The sequence below is a fragment of the Emydura macquarii genome, unplaced genomic scaffold, assembly GCF_026122565.2.
Source record: "Emydura macquarii macquarii isolate MOO-44397 ecotype Brisbane River unplaced genomic scaffold, CSIRO-AGI_Emac_v2 contig_1790, whole genome shotgun sequence".
NCBI classification, from domain to species: Eukaryota; Metazoa; Chordata; order Testudines; family Chelidae; genus Emydura; species Emydura macquarii.
The window spans coordinates 5,076,066-5,089,412 of NW_027131927.1; the positions used below are offsets into that span (position 1 = coordinate 5,076,066).

General features: G+C 47.8%; 1 protein-coding gene across 2 annotated transcripts in view; it reads left to right on the forward strand.

Annotated features, from left to right (window-relative positions):
* Positions 1-13,347, forward strand: part of DLL3 (delta like canonical Notch ligand 3) — a 235,760-nt gene that overhangs the window by 89,706 nt on the left and 132,707 nt on the right. The window lies entirely within an intron of this gene.

Genomic DNA, 13,347 nt, shown 5'->3' on the forward strand with positions numbered 1-13,347 from the left:
TATTCTCACATGGGTCAGGTTCCCTGTCACTGCGTGCAGCTGTTTACACTGGGTGCAGAACACCCCTCTCTGATCGGCATTTTTGCACCACTTTGCCCTGCTGTTTAAACCCCGCCCCCCGCATGTTTTCAAAGAGCATCCATGCAAAGCGTGTATTTGGGGGGGTTATGAACATTGATGGCTTCCGATCCAGCGGTGTTTTAAGGCAGGTGCCAGTGATGACCCAAGGGGCAGGGGTGCACATGCCAGGCATTTCAGGGTAGCTAATGCCAGTTCAGCAATGATGAAAAGCAGCGCGGCAGGGCCAGAGGACCCAGTGTTCACAACAATTCCTGGGCTCTGCTCCTGGGCTCCATATGCCATTGGCACAGACGGGGTTGACTTGGCCTTGACGCCAGGAGGTTGGGTTTCGTTGCATTAGCCCCAGTCGTCTTAGAGGCGCTTCTCTTCATGCCACAGCACTTGAAGTGCTTGAAGTCATTGAAGTGACTCCAGCAGAACCAGACTTCTACTTGGGAGCAGGATGTTATTACAATTGAGATCTAGCACCAACTGAGCTCAGTGTCCCTGTTGTGCAAGGTGCTGTACGGACCCTGACTGAGATCAGGTAGCCCATTGCACTAGGCGCTGAGCAGACAACCCGCTGACCCCAAATCTAGATAGAACAAGCGGGGAAACTGAGGCACGGGGCAGGGAAGCAACTGTCCCAAGCTCACCCAGCAGGTCAATGTCAGAACTGGGCTTAGAACCATGCTCTAACCACTAGGCCATTCTCCTTTTCAAGCCAACCCAGGAGGGAGAATGGTGAAGGATTTCACACCATCTCAGTGTTGAAGAAATGCCGGCGGCTTGGGTGGGTTTTATTCTAACAGCTCCACCCTCCTCCCAGAGCTCCTTCCCCAAGTGGTTTGGGGATGGGGGGCCCTGCCGTTTGGTGACTTCCTCGGTGCCTGGCTGCGAAAGGCCCTTGCAGGCTGGTTTCGGGAAAGAGCTCAGTGTAATCCCTCCTCCCCATCCTACCCCTGGTGTGGGCATTTAGGGTCTGGCTTTAGGTCGCCTGGCTCTGGCAGGGCAGGGGAGGGGAGAGAGGGCTGGGCCCTGTGCTGTAGCCCAGCTGGTCTCAGGGGGCTTGCACCAGGCACCTTGCATTGCTCTCAGCTGGAGGGGGGATGGATTCTTTGGCTGAAGTCTGGCTAAAAGGGGCCACCCATGGGCTGTGCCCGCCTCCCCCCAGCAGGCTGGCTCAAGGCCAGCACAGCCAGCAAATGCCACATCAACCCAGGGCGGGCTTGTGTCCCTCACAAACAGCTGAACCTTGGAGAGCCGCTGCTGAGCGGAGCTGCCCTGTTAGCTTGGGTGGGCAGAGCGGGGTGTGTGCTTGCCTTTGGATCCAAAGGTTGCCGGCTCAATCCCTGCAACGTGCCAGAGCAGCTTTCCCCGCAGCTGGGCGGTCTGGGAGCAAAGCTTAGACCTGTAGGGCACCATGAAAACCGAGGAGAGGAAGGGTGCCTGATGGAAGGAGCAGGGGTCTTGCACGCAGGAGGGCCTGAGAATGGGGGGTGCTGTAAGGGGAGGGGCCTTGGCAGTCATCGGGGAAATGCAAGTTTGGGGGGGGTGCATGCCAGTTCTAAAAACATAACCTTTCTTTCCTTTGAGTAATGGGCAATGCCAGAAAGGCTACACGAGGCAGTGTTGCCTGTTGGGTAGAGCAAGGGGTATGGGAGTCATTGCTCCTGGCTTCTATCCCCAGCTCCGGGAGGGGAGTGAGGTCTAGGAGTTAGAGTGTGTGTGGGGCGGGGGAGGGAGAGGCAGGACTCCTGGGTTCTACTGCCAGTTCTCTAGTGATTTCACTGTGACCTCATGAGTCCTTCCCCTAGAAACTATTCTGTGCCTCAGTTTCCCCATCAGTAGTATGGGGCTAAAAATCCTGACTTTTAGTTCCTGAAGCCTCCAAAGACTCCAGATCACTGGGCTGAAAGGGGCCCCGTCGTCTGCTCTCGTGCACTGGGTCTGTGCAGAGCAGAGAGTGAGGAGGTATAAAGCAGCGAGATTACCTGCCCTGACAAGTGCTGAGAGAAGCTCAACAATTCCAGGGGGCCTCCTCTTTGCTTTATTCCCCCATTGCACCCAGGGAGAAACTGAGGCATAGTACAGGGAGGAGACTTGCCCAGTGCCAGAGTGGGAGTCAGTGGCAGAGCCAGGAATAGAACCCAGGAGTCCTGACTCCCAACTCCCTGCTCTAACCATTAGACCCCACTCCCCTCCCAGAGCTGGGGAGGGAACCCTGAGGTCCGGCCCTTCCTGTGGCTGTCCCTACACACAAACCGTTGTGTAGGACAAACTGTTTAACCTCTTGAGTGCTGGAAAGTGGCTGTAGGTGCCCTTATCCCCTGGTTCCTGGGGACATCCCTTGGTCATGCATTTCCCATGCACCCTTGCTCCTAGAAACCCATCTCCCCTGGCAGGTGAGCTGGCTGTGATGAGGTCAGAGGGAGAACAGCTGGGGTGCAGCTAAAAGCCCCCATCGGCTGCAGCACAGACCTCACAGCTGCCTGGCGAGTCAGCGCTTTTGAGCGGGCTGGAGAAAGGGAGAGCAGAGTTGAGCGGGAGGCAGAGCTGAGACCCCTGGGGCTGGGCTGTCAGCGGCAGAAGCCAGGGAAGGGGGCATCTAAGTGTCAGGGAGGGGCCTTGCCCAGGAAGGGAGAGACTGACTGAGCGCCTGGAGGATGGTAGGGGGGTCCTTGGGCTTGTAGCTTTCAGGCCTGAGACTCAGCCCCTCCCCTGAACTCCCCGGTGGGATTTTACCAGTGGGGGGATGTTCTTGTGTGATGCACAGCCCCCACACCCACCAGGCTGGGCCCAAAGGACAATGGGGGAGGGGGTGTAACAGGCTCACTTGGTGCATGGCAACTCCCCCTTTCCCTCCGGCAGCAGTAATGAGCTGTTATCCTCCACCCAGCCTGGCCACCAGAGGGAGCCCATGTGTTCACGTTGCTGCTGGAGGGAAAGCCAATCTTTGTGGTGCAGTGGGCGTGGCGTGCACTGGGCATGGCAACACCAGTGGATGGGGCCATGGGCGAGGCTGTGGGCGCGTTAAACCCATCCCCAGTTGAGTGCTAGGGGCCTGGTGCTGCTGTCCCTGACTGATTGGGATCTTACCTCTGCCCCACACCTCTCCATCCACATCCGGGCAGCCACACCTGGGCTGCAGCAGCTGAAGTTGCTATTCTTATTTTTTAGGTGTATTATAGTAGCACCTGGGCATAGCACCTGGATCAGCCCCCATGGTGCTAGATGCTGTACATTTTTATTGCTATTAGGTGTATTATGATAGCACCTGGGAACCTGAGTCATGGGCCACCGGGGAGGTCGTTCTGGCCATTACCACCCCCCGCTCCCCTTTACTGGCACGGATATGGGGCTGTCCTAGCTTGCATCCCTGCTCCAGTCAGCTCTAGCCACCCTTCTGTCCCAGTCTGCTGCCTCGACATGCCCATCTGTGCCAGCGTGGGGGAGGGGGTTCTGCGCTGGCTCTGCACCTGAGCTAGAGGGGATGCTTACGTGTGCCCATTCCCCTCACCCCATCCATCTGCCTCGCTGGCTCAAAGGGGCCATAGGGATGCTGTGAACCTCCCCCTGGAGGGGTGATTGAGCAGGAACCAGAGTCTTCGCTAAACTTCATGGGGGGCTGGCAGGCGGGAGTGGCTCCACTCTGGGGAAGGGCGCTGCCTGCTAGGATTGGGAATCACCTGATTGCTGGTGAATGTTGTGTCTGTCTGGTCAGTTATCCTGCTGTGGTGGCTGGGCAGGGCGCTGGAGCCGGCACCGGAGCAGGAGAGCTGTCCTGGGGAGCCGAGCCAGTGGAAGCGAAGCTTGCGGGGCAGAGCGTGGAGTCGCTTGGCCTGTGAAATGATCATTCAGTGCCTGGCTATAGAAGTCTTGCCTTTTGGTTAAAGCATGTGGTTAAACCACAGCTTGGTTCCTACCTCTGCCACAGGCTTACCCCATGTGATGTTGGGCAAGTCATTTTCTCTCTGCCTCGGTTTCCCTATTTGAGGGAACAACCCTTCCTTTGTTCATCTTGTTGAGCTAGATTGTAAACTGTTTGGGCCAGGGACTGTCTCTCACTTAGCTACTGCCACTATGGGAGCCCTGATATCAGTTGGAACTGCGAGGCACAGCCATAATAATAAAATAACAGTACAGTGGCAAGATCTGATGGAGCATTTTCCCTACAGTCCATTCCCCAGGGCTTGATGAGGTCTCAAAGCTTCCTTTAGGGGAGAATGTTTTGCAGCCACTTAGTTAGGAAAAAGCTGAAATTCTGAGGGAGAGGAGCATGATAGCCCCAGGGCAACTTTAATAGCAATGTCTGGCTGTGTGTGCCTGAAACATCTTTTAACAAGTGTGGAGCCTGCCTGAGGAGAGTTAAGTGGGTTCTATTGACTTATGGAGACAGGTGACTGTATATAAAAGGGAAGGGAGGAACTAGGGGGTGGACTGAGCAGTCTGGAAGGAGGAATTCTCAGATGTAAGCTGTGTTTGAAGAGCATACTGGGATGGCTGCTTGCTCACAACTTGTGTTGTACACACTCTGGTCTGTGTTTTGTGGGAAGGTGTAACAAACAAAGATCAGCTTCCTGTTCATTCTTTGCCATGGGGTAAGAACAGAGTTGAGTGAGAGTAGAGAGGTCTCGTGTCTCTGCTTTACACGTGTTAGTTTGTCGTAGAGCTGGGGGAAAGTGCTTTGGATTCTCTGTGGAAACAATTCAAACCCAGTGAAACATTTTTAATTTTTTTTTGTGGAATCTTGGGGGAGGGGGATGTTGTTTTTGTTCTTTTTTGAAGAATAAAGCGAAACATTGTTTTCTTTTTCTTTCCCCCTCCCTTCCGCAAAATAGTGTGGGTGAAGAGGAGAGATGAGAAGTAGGAAACAAAAACATTTAGTTTGGTTTCTGAAAACTGATTGGGGGGGGGGGAGGGACCCTTTTGTGTGTGTGTGTGTGAGAGAGAGAGAGAGAGAGAGAGGAATTTCTCACAAAAATGTTTCTTAGTCACAGTGTTTTTCGGGAGGGAAGGGAAATGTCTCATCTGGCTCTAACATATCTGATATTGCAAATAACACACACACTGCCAGATTCTGTTGTGACTTCAGTAGGGGTCATGTGTACAGCAGGACTCTCATGGAGACAGGATTGGATCCAGATTACATTGAGTCTTTAAATGTAGGAATCATTTGGCCTTCCATCAAACCAGCCATCTGAGAGCAAATCCTCTCAGCACGGCTTTGTCTCCGTTTTACAGTTGAGGAAACGATTGACTTAAATCGTCTTGGGTTGCACAGTGAGTTAGTGGTAGAGCTGGGGATAGAACCCAGGAGTCCTGACTCCCAGCCCTCCCTGCTCTAACCACTAGACCTACTTCCCTCCCAAATCCAGGAAAAGAACCTAGGCATGCCACTCCTTAATCCCTTACTTTAACCACTAGATATTGGTTCCTTGAACATAATTATTACAGCTGTCTGTTAAGTGGAACTCTGCTAAGAAAGACCAGGTGTTAATTAAAATTATGCTGTGATTTCATCGTACGACTGACCTGAGTGGTGTATCAATCCTTACAACACTGACTGTTGTGTGTTGTCCTGTTAGTGTGGACCCCATGGTATAAACAAAGTCACTTTCCTACAGACTGAACCCTGAAATATTCTGTGGGACGTATAAGAAAGGAATAAGCAACAGGAAAAGAGACTCGTCAGATGGGCAGTGGGGTGAGAGAGAAAAGTAGATTTCTAAATAATAGTTTTAAGTCATTGGGCTCAGCACAGAGCTAACTGGGGGCAAATTTGTGATTAATTTTTTTTTAATGTAAAAATCAGTAACTCAGAAAGGCGAGTGACTTACAGCTTATCTGTGTCCCCGAATACTGCCCGCTTCACAGGGTCTCCAGGAGAGTTACGCCGTTTTACAACTTATCAAAGCTGCAAGAGCAGACAATAATGCCAGGACCCAGCACCTTAGGGTGGGAGTTACAGTAATAGGAAAAAAGAACACAAATAGGAAAAGGAGGAGGGTTTAGGTGGAAAGGGGGTCTGGCATTCTCTGAGAGGTCTTGATGTGTGGTCTTTTTTTTAATCCAGTATGTCTAGAAACAGGATCCAAATTTCTTCGATTCCTTCCAATTCATATCCTTCATCTCTGTGGGGATAAGCTATTCTTATTCTTTGGCTGCTATCTCAGACAAGTCCGAAGACCACTATGCAACTGGGAGATATGCAATGGCCTGGGCTATGCGGGAGGTCAGACTTGTTGGGAGCGCAAGGTGGAAACTGAGGCACGAGTCCACCCAATTTAAACTTCATCAATTTTTGTCTTAATTTAATACAGCTTCCGACAGGATGATTGTCCCTGATAGTATCCAAACACGTGTTTTGTGCCAGACTATAACATGAGACAGAATAGATAGAGCCCAAGTTACAGCATTTTGGGGGCACCGAGGAGTTCTCCTATGGTTCATGAAGGTCATTGCCACCTCTGTTCCTTGGTCAGCTCCTTCAGTCCCTTTCCTTTGATTTCTGGTCTGGTGATTCTCTGATTTGGGCCTTGTTCACTCAAGTCTTTTTATACAATCCTCTTTACGTATTTCTCAACCTTTCGCCAACCAGCTTCAAGCGCGTTAAGCATTTTCTCATGTAACCTGTACAACACGTGTGTGCAAGCTTTCGTTTACACCAATTTTGGTGTCTAGACAATTTCACTGTCTTTCTGTGCCATGTCAATCTGTCCCCAGGTTTTCCCAGTAAAAAGGGCTTCATGTCATGACAGGTTTGCATATTGCTTGCTAATATCTTTCAGCACGTTACCTTTGTTCTGTTAGCAATAACATCATTTTAAGCAAATCCATATAAAAGGAGATGTGGCAAAACCCCACGCGAGTGCCAGCAAGGCCTTGGCTGAAGTGTTAGTTTCCTCTGAACTCATTCACTGTCCTTAATTATAAATTATTAAAATATGACTAGCAAAGCTCTTGATCTTACCATTTAGGAATTCTTCATTTTTATAATACATACATTGAATTATCATGCCTAATTTTTATTCAAATGGTGAGAGGGAGTTTTGGAAAATACAATGCTCCTTTTGTCAGCTTTTTTTTTTTTTGGTCTTCTTTAAACATGGGCTTTGAGGGGCTCTTTCACTTAAAGTCCAAACCTTATGTTTGCAAATCATTACAAAAAGCTTTTTCCCTGTGTTGCATTTTGAGGCTGTCTTAATTTTAGGGCCTTAAGAATCAATTGGTCCCCACCAGACCAGATGATCAAATTACAGAGTTCAACCTTCTGTCGCACCCCTCTGAGAATCGGAAAGCATTTCTCTGAGGATGTAACCTCCCGGGTTCTTACAGTGCTGCTTCTAATGCCCTGTCTGCCCAGGCTTCTATCCTGCATCCATCACCATGGCATCTGGTGCCTTAGATGACACAGGGCAACATTTTGAAAGGCGGGTGCTGATTTTGGCTCTAAAGCTGCAGGAACTTTAGACACATGCTTAATGTCAGGCACGTGATAATTAGAGAATTGGTGTGAAATCAACAAGAGGAAATTCAGTAAAGACAAGTGCAAAGTACTGCACTTAGGAAGGAGGGTGGGGGGTGGGGAAATCAAATGCACAGCTACAAAATGAGGAATAACCGGCTAGGTGGTGGTAGGGCTGTAAAGGATCTGGGAGGGTATATTGGATCAAATCGGATGAGTCAATAAGGTGTTACGGTGGCAAAAAAGGCTAATACCGTTCTGAGGTGTATTAACGGAAGTGTTGTATGTATGATCGGGGAGGTAATTGTCCCGCTGTATTCGGCATTGCTGAGGCCTCTGCTGGAACACAGTGTCTAGTTCTGGGCACTGCGCTTTAGGAAAGATGTGGACAAACTGGAGAGAGTCCAGAGGGGAGCAACGAAACCGATCAGAGGTTTAGCAAATCTGAACTAGGAGGAAAGTGGGGGTGCGGGAAACCCCAGGCAGGATTAGTCTTGAGAAAAGACAACTGGGGGTGGGGCTGCTAAATTCAGATAGGTCAGAGGCTGTTATAAAGAGGAAGGTGATCAACTGTTCTCCATGGCCACTGGAAGTAGAACAAGACATAAGGGGTTTAATCTGCAGCAAGGGAGATTTAGATGAGAGATTAGGACAAACTTTCCAATGTTAAGGGGAGCTCAGCTCTGGAACAGGCTCCCCAGGGAGGTTGTGGGATCCCCGTTGCTGGAGGTTTTTAAGAGCAGGTTGGACAAACCCCTGTCAGGGCTGGTGTAGGTTTACTTGGTCCTGCCTCAGTGTATGGGGCTGGACTAAATGACCTCTCGAGATCCCTTCCAGCCCGACACTTCTATGATTCTGTGGTTTCTCACTCTCAGCAGAGAGACAATTCACAAACTGAAGGCAGGGTGAATGTCTAAGCACTGCAGAATTCAGGGCCTAGTTGCCATTGATCTGATTTTAGGCCTGATGAATAAGATGTACATTGTAACAGTGAGGATAATTCACCACTGCAACAATTTACCCAGGTCCTGGTGGATTCTCCAGCACTGGCAGATTTTAAATCCAGATTGGACGGTTTTCTGAACCATCTGCTCTAGAGCAAACGGTTAATTCAGAGCAAGTCTCTGGCCTGTGTTATACAGGAGGTCAGACTGCAGCAGCAGTTCCCAAATACTTTCCCTGCATAACCCCCTTTTCAGAGGTGGTGTTTCCCACTACCCCAGACAGCATGGAAGTTGCCGTTTAAAAATGGTGTCCTACCTGCAGTGTGACCTCACACACACTGTAGGTGCAAGGTCACGTCGCAAGGAGGCTGCCATTTTACTTTACAAAACGGCACGCTCCGGACTGCATGAGCTCACACACGTACGGCGCGTGCAAGGTCACACTGCCTGGAGGGCGCCATTTTGTAAAGTCCCCCGTGCGACGTGACCTCATGCATACAGTGCGTGTGAGGTCACGCTGTGCGGAGGAAGCCCTTTTGTAAAACCACGTCTTCTGCACATGTCCTTTGCTGCGACCCCATCTGCTTGCTGATGCAGCGACCCCGTTTGGGATCACGACCCACAGTTTGGGAACTGCTGAACTCGATGATCACAGCGGCGGTCCCTTCTCGCCTGGGAATCTGCAAAGCCATGACTTTCTGAGGTGCTGAGCTCTCGCAGGTGCAGCTGAGATTTAGACCCCACCGAGCAGCTTTTAACGCTCAGTACGCACACTATCAGGCACGGAGTTTTTTCCAGAGCTCTGCTCCACAGAACCACCTAAAGAAAAGAGGGATTTGTAAAACCGCTCAGCAGCTCCCATTATGACATTCACAACCAGACTTTCAGCAACGCTCAGGACCCAACACCCTGTGCTCCTTGGAAAAACTAGCCAGAGGCATCCACAAATGGAAGCCCATCAAACCTTTTTTAGAAAATGTTGGCTGCAATTGACTAAAACGGGAACATTTAGAAGAAAGCCAGTCACTTCTTCTCGGCATTTTTAACTCCATTGGTGTTGCCGACACTTGCAATTTGATTGCAAGTTTTGCAATATTTAGTGTGTTTGTCCTCAAAGATCCAGCTCTGGTGTCCCAAGATTAGGCAAAAATTTCAGCTTCCATTTAAAAAAATAATAAAAGTGGCAGGAGGTTAGAATACCTCTTTTTTAAAAAAAATAAAGAGCAAAGTGAAAAGAAATTAATGTAAAACATTTTTTTAAACGTTAGACAGTAAAAGAGTTTTAAAAGTTTTTTTTAAAAATAAAGTAAAATTAATGGTAACTTTCAAGCCTTGTGATTCTAGTGAATAGTTTGAAATCATCAGCTGAGACCACGCAAAAGGCTCGGACACTAGAAAAGAACCCAACATTTATTTTTAAAAATCTCATAATTATCAAGTGAATCTCCATTGTTCTTATTAATATTATTAATTATGTAGGTGTATTACAGGTAAGGTCTAGGTGCCCCAGTCATGGACCAGACCCCATTGTGCCAGGTGCTGTATAAACACACAACAGAAAAGATGGTCCCTGCCCCACACACAGATTTTGCCCCAGTATAGCTATTTGGATTACAGCTGTTAATTTTTTTGAACTGATATAGTTCTAGTGGTGTAAGTTGTCGTGTGGACACGGTTATACCAAGATATCACTATAGATAATTCCCCCTCCTTGGATGGAGGCACTCTGGCCTTGGGGATAGGGCACCTTGGAGTCTATTCCCAGCTCGACCCCGGGCCTGCTGGGTGACCCTGGGCAAGTCAGTTCCCCTTTGTGCCTCAGTTTCCCCATCTGTAAAAGGGGGATAATGATCCTGACCTGCTTTGCAAAGTGCTTTGAGATCTGCTGATGAAAATTGCTATAGAAAAGCCAAGGAATGTTACCATATCCTATCTCTGTGATCACACTACCGTTGTTGTCCTGGGATAGTTGGAGAAGTACAGTTATAACAATCCAACTTTTGTCTTTAGCCAAAGCATGCGCCTCTCCTGAGTATACGAACCAACTCCTTATTTTTAATGCTTGGGCTGGTAACACTGGTGCGTGTTTTAAATCCCTCCCCTACTCTTCAGCTCAGTTGGAGCAGTTTTATCAGACTAGTTAGTTGCACAGTGTGGTTTTGAGTTTCGTTTAGCACTCAGGTTTTCACCACTGGGACAGCCAATTGCTAAAAAGAGAAATTTTCCTGCTTCTTCTGTAATATTAAAGAGAAAAACCCTATTGTCATGAATCTAGGGACAGACTGTCAAAGGTATGTAGGTACCTAACCCCACCAGGTGTCTATTTTTTTCAGAAGTACCCATGGGAGTTAGGCGCTTTTGCCAATCCTGCTAGGGGCCTGTCTGCATCTTTAGGCCATCTAAATAGTATTGACTAAAGGTGTTTCCAATGATCTGCCTACATTCGTGTAGGGTGGATTGATTTAAATCACCAAGTGGAGTGCTGCAGTTTAGATCGTCACTTTTAATCATCTTCTCCATTTGTACTTCAGTCATTTTCTAAACAAAGGCGCTTTCTCTTTGGCTGATAAAACCATTAAAACATGTTGACTTATAACTAAATAGAGCCTTTACTCTGCATTTGGTAAATCTTTTTGCTGCCTAGGAGAGTACACTATATCTATAAACATTTATTTAAGCAATTATATAGCTTAATGTTTCCAAATTCTTATTAATTGTACAGTTTTAATATACTGGGAAATGGTGAACAACATTGCTTATTTACTAGATAATTAACTTTTTGCTCATGATTTGTGTCAGGCTGCATTAGCATGGTAACAGGGTTTAATTAAGCACGCACAACAGCATGTAACTTTTATTTTTATTAACAAAACAAGCCTTTAATACAGTACATGATCTACTGTGCCGTATTTATAAAGCTGGACCTCAAAAGTTAGATGTTTTTCCCTTGATTCTTTCTTTATATGGAAAAGCGTCTTTAATTCAAACTTTTTTATAGAGGCTCATGAATTCAGCATTTTTAAAATTTAAATAGTTTGACACTAAACGTTTTTAGGCCTTAACATACATTTTGCATTAAATTCAGAGTTCTTTTCAAACCATCTTATTTTAAAAACAAACCTACTTATTATAACTGAAATGTAAAAAAATCAAATTCTTTTTATTTAAAAAAAAATAAATTGTCATTTTTTATCCACCTTGCACTCAAGATTTGCTCTTAAATTTTCAAGAGACCAAATAACCAAACGGCCGCATTTATTGCTAAGGATAAAACAGTACAATATGAAAAGAAGTGCGTTCACTTTACACAGAAGATGCGCTTCAAAGATTTGCATTTCAGCTACTAGAATTTACAGTCTGATGTTACAAAACTCTTTACCCAGTGCTAACACCCAACCCAGCAGTTGATCACAGTTCCTTCACTTGGTTTTGTTCTGTACTTCTCTTCTTTTTGTTTTGGATCCTATGCTGCAAACCAGTTGGGCATCGAGGTGTGTCCCTTCCGGTGCTGGGACATGCGGTTCATGTGTCTTGGCTTTGACAGCCTTCTACGTTTAAGCCAAAGCTGACCTCAGCTTTGCAGAATAGGGTGGGGTGCGTTATATGGGTGAATAGAATTGTGTGGACAAGCATAAGATGCAACTTACATGCATGTCTAATGTCTATTTGCACCAGGTGTGTAACACCTATCTGTGCAGTCTGCTTAACACCTATGTATTGGCTAACAATACCTCCCATGGTCTAGCCAGTGGTCTATGTTGCCGTTAAGTTTTGTGAACGCTTACTGGGGGGAGCTGAACGTGGGGGCTAGAGTCGAAATTTTGAGTCGAAGGCAGCTCCTTAATAGGAATTACATTCCACAGACCCTATGCAGCAGAGCTGGTTGAATGAAATGTTTTTTTCCTGACAACATTTGGGTGAAATGGTCTTTTCCGCACCCTCTCCCCCTACCAAAAAGAAGTCCATTTCGGTACAGGCCAATTCAAAATAACTTTTTGTCAAAAACCTTCAACTGTTTCCCCCACCTCCTTTCCTGCTGTTTCCAGATTGAAATTTTTCATTGTGTGGAAATTTTTTATTGCCCGCCCGCCCGCCCACCATCCTGAACGAAATAGCAGAATTTCCCACAGGATGGCAGAACCTTCAGTCCAGACAGCTCTACGCAGACATGGTCTTATTCCCCTGGCACGGGTCAGCCAGGTGTGTGTCTGCAGAGCAGGGGACTCGGAGAGGCTGATATCAAAGCGCCTGGAGCCTCGGGGCGTCGCGTTGCCTGCCCTACTGGAGACCTTGCCAGCTTGATTTTTCAGAGCTGACAAACTCTAGCAGCTCCTGGCTGGCTTGAGAGATGGACACAGGCCGGGCTGAGGTTGAGCTGAGCGGGGATGCATGCTGTAGATCCGCGGAGGGATTGGGACTGGGTTAGCAGTCAGGCCAGGGAGACTGGCCCCGGTTGGAAGGAGCTTCCCTTAAACAGCTGCATTGTTCTCCTTGCCGGCTGTCTTTCCAACTTTCCTCTGCCATAGTGCCCACAGCCTGTCCGCTGACCATCTTTGTCTGATTGTTTCCTCCTGCGCTATTGTCTTTGTCTCCCCAGCTGTTGTCTCTTGTCTTCTACTTAGACTGGAAGCTCTTTGGGGCAGAACCATCTTCTTGTTTGCTGTTTGTACAGCGCCTGGCACAGCGGGAACCCGGGCCATGAGTGGGGTTGTTAGGCGCTAGCGTAACACACCTAATAGCAATAAAAAAAAAGTACAGCACCTAGAAGAGTGGTTTTCAACCTCTTTTTTTTTTTTTTTTTTTTTTTTTGAGGACCCCTAAAAAGTTTTGAATGGAGGTGCGGACTCCTTTGGAAATCTTAGCGATAGTCTCTGG